The following is a 12,019-nucleotide window of genomic DNA, read 5'->3' on the forward strand; positions in this document are numbered from 1 at the left end:
GGGAAGACATCAGCCCATATTAAATATACAACATAATTCTCTTCATTGTACAAACAAACAAACTACTATAACTAAAAAAATTAGACTTCCTGCTTTCAAAAACAGCATCAGACTCTATAATTTAAAACAGATCCATTTAATTACTACATTAGCCTTATTATTAAATACAATTTTAATAATGTATATTAAGCACCTTATTTTCATACAGCTTCCACCCAGACACTTTTTGTGTGAATGCAGATGTGTCCACAATTAGTTTTGGATAAAAATCCTACCACTAAAATATTTTAGTATTTGATCTGTAGTAGGATTTGCACCTGCCATTAACCAGGAGCAAAAAGTTGCACCAGGAAGACAGGACCTCAGCTCTGAAAAAAAATCTTGATGTAACACTTATCGCTTTAAGCCATTAGATAGCTATTGCCAGTGAATCGCAGTGCTGCAAGTAGGATCAAAAGTAGGCAAAAACCCAACACTGTGTGAAGCAGAGATTTTGCTGGATCTTAGAATAAAATAATCTTAAACTTATTCCTGTATGTGTACCAGGGTTTACTTACCACAAGACAGTGAACTGACTAGCTCCTTCAAAAATATTTTATATGCACTCTAATTTCCAAATGCTCGTCAATCAGAGGTTTGTGAAAGGCACAGGCTTCCGGGGGTGAATTCTACATAGGTTCAATTCAAAGTTCAGGAAGGAAAAACAAGTCAAAGTGCTTTGAAAAATAACGTGCACTTAGAATGCAGGTCACTAGGTATCACATGGCAAAAAAATAAAGATTCAGTGAAATCCACCATGAAAACTAGATGAGCATCAGCAGCAAAAGCAGGAATGAATTTAACAGCACCCACATGGAGCTTCCGTGATTGAAGGTGAATATTGCTCCAACCCATAAGCATCAATAGCCAATAAGCAGGAGTTCCAACAACTGGTGTTATCTTGAAGTTGCTACAAGAAAGAATTGGTGTTGTATACAACATAGCAGGCCTGATTCTCCACTCTGTCACACCAGTTTTACAGTGGTGCAACATCACTCTCTCAATGGGATTGAGAATCAAATATTCAGGGTGACATCCTGGTCTCACTGAAATCAATAGGAGTTTTGCCACTGGTGCATTCAATTACACGAGACAAACCCAGAATAACAGATTAGAAATAGATTCTTATTGTCCAGCATGATTTCATTTTTCCTACGTAAGAACAGAAAAATGAGAGAAAATTAATTTCCCATGATTGGCAACAAAGTTCTGCTACAGGCAGAAAATTGTTCATTCTTCATATGTATGAGAGCAGATTCTCTGTTCTGCTCTCACAACACAACGAGGATAGACATAAATCCCACAAGATTACCCATCACATAAGAAGGTGCCCCAGTCAACAAAGAGCTGCCAGAATAGCAGACCTTGGTTCAGGCAAAGCAAGGATTTGGCTGGACTGTGCTGCATTTCAGCTACCCCTGGCTGTTGCAGATTAGCATGAGTTAGAGCAGCCTCAAGACTACTCTAATTTATGCTGGCGGCTGAACTGACTCCTGGTCATCCAGAGAATACAAGAAGACACAAAAAGGTATCTAAAAGTCAGCTTTGGCGCACATCCTCTTCCATTCCTTTGCTGAACACCGCTCAGCTAAAACAGAGAATCTGGCTCAGAATTCATGGAAAACAGGTCACCAGGAAGAGGTACGCTAAGTTATACATATTGACCATAATGAACATTGTCACCTATTATAATCACAAGGTACAATTCATAAGATCAAGAAGGTGGTTATGCATTTACAACTACATTAGATATTATAATTATTAATCAGTTCAGATTACTTTTGTCAACTATTAATCATGCAATCATACTCGCAGGTACATTACACAACCTATAGCTAAGTCACAGAAATACAGAGGGCAAAATCCTGTACCCTTCTCTTCTCTAGCTGCTATGACAGAGCAAAGTAAAAAATGCAATAAAATGTAGTGAACCCATGGCCTGGGGAGACCAGGAAACAATGAGGTTGTCATAAACAGATAAGAAAAGTTAATAGCACAGAAGTACTTTATATCTCTTTGACTATAAAAGGTTAACAAGTTCAGTAAGCCTGGCTGTCACCTGACCAGAGGACCAACCAGAGGACAGGATACTTTCAAATCTTGAGGGAGCGAAGTTTTTGTGCTGTGCTTTTAGTTTTGGTTGTTCACTCTGGGGCTCAGAGGGATCAGATGTGCAACCAGGTTTCTCTCCAATCTCCCTGATACAGTTTCTTATAGATCCAGAATAGTGAGTACGAGGTAGATAAAGCGAGTTAGGCTTATGTTTGTTTTCTTTATTTGCAAATGTGTATTTGGCTGAAAGGAGTTCAAATTGGTATTTTGCTGAAAAGATTTTAATCTGTACTTGTATACTTAGGCTGGGAGAGTATTCCCAGTGTCTATAGCTGAAAGACCCTGTACCTATTCCATTTTTTTAAAATTTACAAAGATAATTTTTACTGTTTTTTCTTTCTTTAATTAAAAGCTTTTCTTGTTTAAGAACCTAATTGTCTTTTTTTATTCTGGTGAGACCCCAGGGGACTGGGTCTGGATTCACCAGGGAATTGGTAGGGAGAAAGGAGGGAAGAGGGAGAGAGAGGCTGATTTCTCTCTGTGCCAGGATTACTTTCTCTCAGGAAGAGTCTGGGAGGGGGAAAGAGAAGGAGGGAGGAAGGTGAATTGTCCTCTCTGTTTTGTGATTCAAGGAGTTTGAATCACACAGCGATCTTCCAGGGTAACCCAGGGAGGGGAAGCCTGGGAGAGGCAACGGTGAGGGAAAGGGTTTACTTTCCTTGTGTTAAGATCCAGAGGGTCTGGGTCTTGGGGGTCCCCGGGAAAGGTTTTGTGGGGACCAGAGTGTACCAGGCACTGGAATTCCTGGTTGGTGGCAGCGCTACAGGTTCTAAGCTGGTAATTGAGCTTAGAGGAATTCATGCTGGTACCCCATCTTTTGGACGCTAAGATTCATAGTGGGGGAATTGTACCATGACAGAGGCCATGCAAGATGACTCCTTAGAATGCTGCATACCTTGCAGCAAAGCTCCATGACAGCCCAGCTTGGCTGGAGAACAGATGGTAACGGGGATATGGTTGAAGCAGGTTGTGTGCTTTGTCAGTGGACCAACCAGTTCAGATCCACCAGCCCATGCATGTGAATGGGAGATCATGGTTCACTGCCATTACTCCTGCCCACTGAGGCTGAACTCAATTTAGACTGTACTTCAAATGCACACGATATGATTGATACAGCTGTGAAGCAGCCAAAAAATATAGCTAAAATAAAAGCTCTGATCTGACATAGTATAGATCAGGGGTAGGTAACCTGCGGCACGCGAGCTGATTTTCAGTGGCACTCACCCTGCCCGAGTCCTGGCCACCGGTATGGGGAGATCTCAATTTAATTTTAAATGAAGCTTCTTAAAACATTTTAAAAACCTTTTTTTACTTTACATACAACAATAATTTAGTTATGTATTATAGATTTATAGAAAGAGACCTTCTAAAAACATTAAAATGTATCACTGGCATGTGAAATCTTAAATTAGAGCGAATAAATGAAGACTCGGCACAGCACTTCTGAAAGGTTGCTGACTCCTGGTATAGATTCACATTAGGAAACTCTAGTTAATATGAATGCAATAGGGGGCATTTGGTCATAAAAGTATTTTAGCTAGTGCACTGTCATCTCTTTATTTTGCTAAACCACATCACTGAATAATTTAAACTGAGAAGTGCTAAAAGCCTATTGATACAGTTCCAATATTTCCTAGTTCGCACCCACCCACCCTTTTCCCAGGAGATTTAATAATTTTTCAAAATGTGAATGGAAATATATGCGAATTATTTGTTCTGTTTGTCATAAAATGGAAAATGTTAAATCATAAAAACCCATTTTTTAAATTTGTTAAGTGCTGACAATGCTTGTCTGTTACTAACAATAAAACTTTCCATCAGTTAAGAATTTTGCCTTCAGTTTCTCAACAGCCACCTAGTGGAAGAAAGGATAAAAGAAATCATAAAATGAGGTCTGCTTAATCTTATAGTCTCATGCAGGTTACTTCAACAACCACCACAACCACACCCTTCAATCTCACGTTATAGAAGCTATATAGACTTATTACAGAGGGGTAGCCGTGTTTGCTGCTTTTACAGATCCAGACTAAGAATCCTGTGGCATCTTATAGACTCAGACGTTTTGGAGCATGAGCTTTCATGGGTGAATACCCACTTCATCAGATGTATGTCAGGATTCTTTGCTGCTTTCATACTTATAGTGATTCAGCAACCTGTAATTAACACTGCCCCTTACTTCCCCCAGATTTTGGGCCTATTTTTTTTTAATTCTCTATATGTAAATCCTTTTGCCTGAAATTGTAAACAAGTAAGCTGTTAACATTCTGTTCCCACTCACTATAGTTCAAATCCTGAAAAAGCAAGCAAGAGCCTGGGTACAAGGGATGTTCTTGTGCAAAAGTTTTAAGCAATACACTGAGCAAGAAATGGAATCTTACCCCCAACAGGGGGAAGGCCTAGGCCATGCATGCACACAAGAGTCAGCTACTGCTAAGCATGGCAACAGAAGGGGAGAGACTACTTGAAAACTCTTAAAAATTCACTGCTGCCAAAATGTCTAAAAGACATTTGACAACAGCTAACTAGGCTAATTGAAAATTTTCTGCTGAAACTGTTTTTCCAACAGAAAATTGGATTTTTGACTGAACTCAATTTTTTGTCAGAAGTGTTTGCTTTTAATGGGAAATTGAAATATTTAAGCAAAAATTTAAAATGGCTTCACTGTTCCTTATGAATGTTACAGTTTAGGTGCCTTAAGCCTCCATTCGCTTCTCTGGGCTGGGCTATCCTTCCCATGATGCACTATAGCCAGGGACTCCTATGTGCAATTCTTCCCCTCCCCAAGAGTGGAAGAAGTGGCATATCATAGGAGATGCAGCAAGAGCCCAGTCCATAGAAGACAATGGGAGCATAAAGCAAACTACAGTTCCAATGAGGCACAGCAGCACTATTTTGAACTCAAATGTTTCAGGTTTTCAATATTCCAACAAAAACTCAATTTAATTCACAAAAGTCTGAGGGAAATATTTTAGTTGTCAAAACTTTCCATGGAAAAAAATAACTATTTTCCAACCAACTCTAATGGTTCAAGAGCTGGTTTGGTGAGACTGCTGCTTATTTTACACTTCCGTCTCCTCACTGTGACCTTTTGCTCCCCCTGCCAGCTGTCTCATCTGATACCTACACTAAGATCTTTGGGACAGGGAGAATCCTTTCGTTATAGGTTCGCGTACAGCACCTAGCACAATGGGACCCCCCCAATCCCTTTACTGGGTCCCTTACACACTACTGTTACGTTAAGAAACAACTAACTGTGGCTTGCTACTTGACTCCTATTCCAATTTGGGGCCAAATGAACACGTGAAAGGAAAGACTGGCCTGCTGCACTCACCAGTGTGGCTGAAACATTTCCAGTGCTCTTGACCAACATGCTGCAATAACCGAGCTTATGATTTGTCCCCATGGGAATACTGTACAGGAGTGTGGGGAACAGAACATGCTCCTGCATTGCACCAGAGGCCTGTGCAAATTCTTTACCTTTAAAGGCACAGCGAGGAGCAGTAAGAGTAGGACTGCTGTAATGGCTTCAGGGGTATATATTAAATAATGCATTAACCAGAATATGTTATGCCATGTTTAGTCTGTAGGATGTCAAGGTCAGCAAAAACGGTATTTTAACAATGCTCCCTTTCTTTTTAAAAAAGGTTTTCACTTTGCAATAAACAGTCAAAACAAATTCATTGTTACCACCACCCAGGCAACCACCTGGACCTGAGCACATTTTCTAGCCCCATCAAATTCTCTGACCACATCATCCTTAAGTTTTGTCCCTTTTCTTCCTCCTTCAATACTTCTGATAGTTTCTCCGTTCTCCCAACCCCTCTAGTTTCACCTGTCTTCTAGAACTGGTCACCCTCTAGAGTAGGGGTCGGCAACCTTTCAGAAGTGGTGTGCCGAGACTTCATTTATTCATTTTAATTTAAGGTTTTGCGTGCCGGAAATACATTTTAATGTTTTTTAGAAGGTCTCTCTCTAAGTCTATATAATATATCACTAAACTAGTGTTGTATTGTAAAAGAAACAAGGTTTTCAAAATGTTTAAGAAGCTTCATTTAAAATGAAATTAAAATGTTGATCTTACGCCGCCGGCCCGCTCAGCCCGCTGCTGGTCTGGGGTTCTGTTCACCTAGGTCGGCAGTGGGCTGAGTGGGGCCTGCGGCCAGGACCCCGGCTGGCAAGGGTCCGGCAGCCAGAACCCCAGACAGTGATTCTGTGTTGCAGATGCTTGTCCACTAGGAACTGGAGGGAGACCATAAACTCCTGTTACAAAAGCTATGAAAATAGTCACCAGATGACAACTTTGGCTCACTACTAAATTGGGCTGGATTTCACCTTGTGTCTAAGAAGTGAAAGGTTCCATAATTTTATTATCAAGCCTTTTAGGTCCTCCAGTCCCCAACTTAAATATTTTTAATAAAGGAGACACTGTCTAAGATGTAACTTTATAAGTTATTAGTACCAGGGACAAACACAATGAATACAAATATGCCTTTATTCATTGGCTGTACACTTAAAGGAGAAGTAAACAGAGTTAAGCCTGATTCTTTCATTGGGAAGAATAATAATATGCGGCAAGCAATTAGATAATGTAAGACAAAAGAAATAAAATTTGGGCCCCAGGCTGCAATTCTTACTCATCTGAGTTATCCTAAGTCATATAAGTATATTTACCAATTTCAACAGGGTAAATAGCCTGTGTTAGGACTACTCACGTGAAAAGAGTTGTAGGTTTGGGGCCCTTGTTAGATAGTAATACAAAAACTAAATTGATAACCTAGGAAATGTATATATTTGTGATATGACACACCCATGGTTCAATATAGGTGGAACTTAATGAATACGTCTTACATTAAATAATTAATTTATAGGAAAGGAAAGAATTTTTCAGTGTTACCTTATACTGCTTATTATCAGTTTAAAGATTATATAGCCAGTAACATAGGTCATCTAGCCACTCTCCTCTGTAATTTGCACATATTTACCATAGCAATCAGTCACTAACTATGCCATACTGTGCTGCAGATGAAAAAAGTTACTTTAAAGTAAATATACTGAAAAAGAAAGGACCCAAGGATTCTAAAGCTTAACAAAAATTGTTCAGACTATGCAGTGACATGAAAATCAGATATAGAGCAAAGTACTACTTGTTTCACCCCCACGAGTCATCCCATTGACTTCACTGGGACAACTCGTCTGAGTAAGGTAAGCCAGATTTGGCCCAAAATGTCTATGAGAAAAATCAACAGTCTTATCTGTGTAGCCATGGTGTCACCATATGAAATTCAACATACACAGCCTAATGGCTAGCCAAGGTGACCCTACTTTTGTCTTATCTCGAGCTGTCTAGATTGCTGAATTCCAAACAATAAGTGAAGTGATTAACGCTATGGCGGAAGCAGTACAATTCAATATTGGATTAATCTGGTAAGAAAGTGACACACTAGTAGTTATATATTTTAATATTGTAGAACTTTAGATATTTATATTTACTAGAAAGTGCCTCATTCATCACAATTAACTAGAAATAGAGTAAGATGTGCGTGTTCTGCTTTGCAGTACTACTCATTTGTACCTCGGGTTCTCTGAGGTGATTGTCTGCACAGAGCCTTGCCCTTGGGATGTGGCTGCACACTCCACACTTTTGCTGGAACTCGTCAGCAAGTTTTGGCCATTGGGACAACATGCATACTACCTTGTGGCACTGAGTATTCAGGCCTGAGTGTGTGTGTTAGCAGCCAACACTCTGCACTGTTCCTCATCTCCTTCCAGCCCCTAACGCGCCATGGGTTTGGGTGCTAACCTGAGACTTTGCAGACCCTGGTTCTATTCCCAGGTCTGCCACACCCTTTCTTCTACTATTATTAGGTGTATCTTGTTCTTAGTTAGATTACTAGTGTAGTCGGTATGAATTTGCAATGTGTTGTGATTTTGATTTTGTCCCCTCTCTTGGCACCCTCCCCCTCTTTAGAAATGAGGGATTGCAGAGTCCAGGGAGGTGAGCAGCTTGAGATGGTGCTTCTTCCCATGCATAAGGATCGGAACATGAGCAAGGAGAAAAATGCTTCCTAGAAAATTTGAGAGATGGGCAATGAAGCCTGGCATTATTGGTGGGGCAGAATTAGAGGTTATCATCTTGACATTGTACAAGAGTTGACAGATCAAGAGCCTTAAAAAGTGAAGATGAGTAAAGGTTTTGTTTGCTTGTTTTTTTAAAGAAATGCAGAAGGGGGAGCCATGGAAGAATTCAAATGAGGAAATCGTTGAAGTGATGAGCCAGGAAAATGGGTTTTGCAGCAATGTTTTGAAAGGACAGACGTTGCATGTGTCAGGGCCAGAGTAGGGGAGATGGCAGTAATGGATACATGAGATGAAGAGGGCCAGGACGAGAGACTAGATAGTACATCATTTTCCTCATTGCATCTGTATTCATAAACTACCATAAGAGTGGCACAAAACCAGTCTCACTCACCATAATATTTGAAGTTTGCTAAAGGTGACAGTTCTGCTATCACTATAAACTTGTAGTATTTAAAAAGATGAACTTCATCTCCATCAGGTTGACTTAGACTGGCTTCCTACTGTACGGCATAGCTTCTACCATATACCCTCTCTGGAGAGAAACCATCATCATGTTCTGTACTGAGCAGGCAACTGCATATGAAACTCCTAGGCTATTAGTGAAATTGCCACCATATATCATTTAGAATTAAAGTGATTGTTAATGTTTCCCCTGGCCATCTTCTTTAAAAAAATCCAGTTTTTTAATAAAGTTACTCCATCACCCTTAACTCACTTCCTAAATGTTATTTTAACAGTTACCAATGGCCTCAAATGCAGACTGATGTGTTCTTTACTAAAGATTTCCACAGAAAAAGAGATTCTGTCTTATGGGCTGATCCTGCAAGCTACCCACATAAGTAATTGCACAAATGGTCCCACTGAAATCAGTGTACGTATTTGTACAAGTGAGGCTTTATACCAATCGATCCCTTTAATTGAAAGGGACGTTCACAGACCAAGGGCCAAATCCAGAGATGCTCTGTGCACTGACCATCCTGTTGATTCTCCCTACATTTATTGTCCATCCTGTTTTTCCCTTTTCTGCTTCTTTCCCCATTGTAACGTGGATGCAGAGCCAATCTGCCTCCTAAGTCACATGTGGTATGGCTCAAAGTGACAGACATACCGGGCCCAATGCAGGACCTGTGGCATGCAGAACTAAGTTTTTGTTTTGTTTCAGAGATGCCTGCCAGTACAGTTTTTTGGGGGGGTATATAGAACTTGCAAGTCCCTACATAGATAAACTGCTCCACTGGCTTCCAATGGGGGTGAGGAGACACTTTTCATGTGCATTACCTCCAGTACTTGGTGTCACTTCTGGGGTCCCAAGAGGCAAGAGTACAGGGTTTTGGCAGCGATAATGACTCTGTGAGAGAATACCATAAGGGCGTTTAAAGACCAGGGGTTGATATGCTAGAATCATATGGTAGGCACAGCCTGGATCCCTCACCCATTTTGCAGGGTCAGGAACATAAGACCAGGAGTAGACTGTCCAGGCACAGTCCAGCATGCTATGCTACAAACACATGCCGCAACAGACATTTCTTCTCCCCACTGTAGATTCGCCACTGGACTCTTCACCCATCTGTTAAATGGCCTGTGGCAGGGCATAATTACAAATAATGTCACATACCAAGCAAACATACAGGCAATATTCCAGGCAGGTCTGGATGTTCTTAGCATTCCTAGCTCCGTGGGTCAGTTCCCTCCAAATGAAACAAGCAATATTCATCACTTTAGAAAATAAACCTTAAAGAAGTACACCAAGTAAAACAGACCTAACTGTTACAGAAGGCCTGACAAGAACTTGTTTTAGCAAGCTATTTGGATTTATCAGACATGTAGACTAATTTCTGGTAATTTTACATGGGATGAAGTTGCAGCAAATGGGGATTTTAAATTGGATGACAGCAGATTTTGTACTGTATAAAAGAACAGGTCACGTACATTGTTAAGATGGAACAAAAGACTAACATGCAGATTTATTAAATTAATGGACTTATTAGCAATATGTTGCCTGATTAGCCAAGCGCAGAGTAACACAAATTTATTCCACAAATGTGTTTAGGTACATTGTCCGATTCTCCCCTCTCCCCAATAGAAAGAATACTGTATAATAATGCCTCTCTTATATGGAAACTAACTTATATAATGTTTTTAACCGTATTCCGGCTTTTATGCAATACTGTAGATTCTTATCTCTTTAAAAGAACGATGGACAAAAGACCATCTACCACCAACTAAGTTGCTTAAAAAACAACCCTAAAGCATTTGTTTTTTTACTCTCCCTTCCTACATGATGAATGTTAATTTAAAATACATCACAACAGCTAACACTAGCACGACAGTATTTAGAGAAACATGATTTCTGCTAAGGACACTGAAGAGAACTTTCACATAAATGTGGAGAGTAGTTTTACTTGTTAAATATTTTCTTGCCTATCCTAGTGCAAACTATCAAAGTTCGAAGAACATTTTTTTCCTGAAAAGTTCCACACATTTATGTTAAAATTCCATGAAAAACAAAGACACCATTCTACTACTGAAGCTAGTTATACTTCTACAAGCATAAGATAACACGAAGGAATTATTTCATTTGATCAAATCATTATTTAGACCAGTATTTGGTACAGAAAAAGTTTCAACATTTTATAAAAGCAGCAAAGAATCCTGTGGCACCTTATGGACTAACAGACGTTTTGGAGCATGAGCTTTCGTGGGTGAATACCCACTTCGTCAGATGCATGTCATGGAGGCCCAGGAGGGGCAGAGACTCCCAAGTACTGGCAGCGAGGAGAGATGTCCATGCAGCCAGGGCGCAGTGTGGGGCAGGGGCAGTAGGGCACTGGGACAGGAGGGAGGCTCCAGGAGGCAGCCCCAGTGCCATGCGCAGACCCTGCTGGGGGAGGCATAGCAGGCACACAGAGCAGGGCATGCAAGATGCACCAACTGGGGCGGCAGCTCTATGCTCTGGCTTGGGGGGAGGAGCTAATCCCACCATGGTGCCCGCAATCCCGGCTGCTGCAGACCCAGACAGCAGCCAGGCTGCCCAGCCCACTCCCAGCAGGTAACCAGCACCAGGAGGTGGGAGCTGGACCCATTTCTGGACCCTCTTTCACGAGAGATGGGGCACTCCTCCCCACAAGGGATTCCAGCGGGGTAAGTGTCCCGATTCAGGCCAAGAGCGGAGCGATCTGGGTTCAGTTGGGGAAGATCACAATCTCTTTGCATGGGAGCGATGGATCAGGTGGGGCCAAAAATTAACACACACTCTGGCATTGAGAGAGCAACGCGGATGGAGGTGGTTGGTGGGGCACGGTGCTGCTCTCCAGTGTCCACTGACCAATTTGGAAACTAAAGCACCAGCATCCCAGGGACAATTGTATGGGGCATGGGCGTATGTTTGGGCTGGGTGTAGGTTGGGGGTCCATGCACTGTGTGCGGGATGGGGGGATTGCATAGGGGATAGGCAGGGTCAGTATGGGATAGTGGGTGCATTTGTGCTTAATTTGTGCTGGGGGCTTGCTGGGGCTAATTCTTCCATCACAAATTAAGCACTGCATGTATCTTATTTACCAGAACAGACAAAACCTATAGAAATTGTGGTAAGCATGAGCAAGAGCAATTGTATGCAGAGCCATAGTTCAGCCACTATTGCTGGGGCTCATTTGATTTCTCGTACTTGTAACCTGTCAGAGCACAATTCTCTTTGTCCTGTTCTGCCATCCTCCAGCAAAGGGAGTGACTCGATACCTTTAACTCAGTAATGGAGTGTTTTATAGAACTGTATCAGGACTGAAAATTCTAG

General features: G+C 41.3%; 1 protein-coding gene across 1 annotated transcript in view; it reads right to left on the reverse strand.

Annotated features, from left to right (window-relative positions):
- The window catches only part of PDE8B (phosphodiesterase 8B), a 154,684-nt gene that overhangs the window by 59,236 nt on the left and 83,429 nt on the right, over window positions 1–12,019 (reverse strand). The window lies entirely within an intron of this gene.

This window comes from Gopherus flavomarginatus, chromosome 3 (genome assembly GCF_025201925.1).
Source record: "Gopherus flavomarginatus isolate rGopFla2 chromosome 3, rGopFla2.mat.asm, whole genome shotgun sequence".
In the NCBI taxonomy this organism is placed as follows: Eukaryota; Metazoa; Chordata; order Testudines; family Testudinidae; genus Gopherus; species Gopherus flavomarginatus.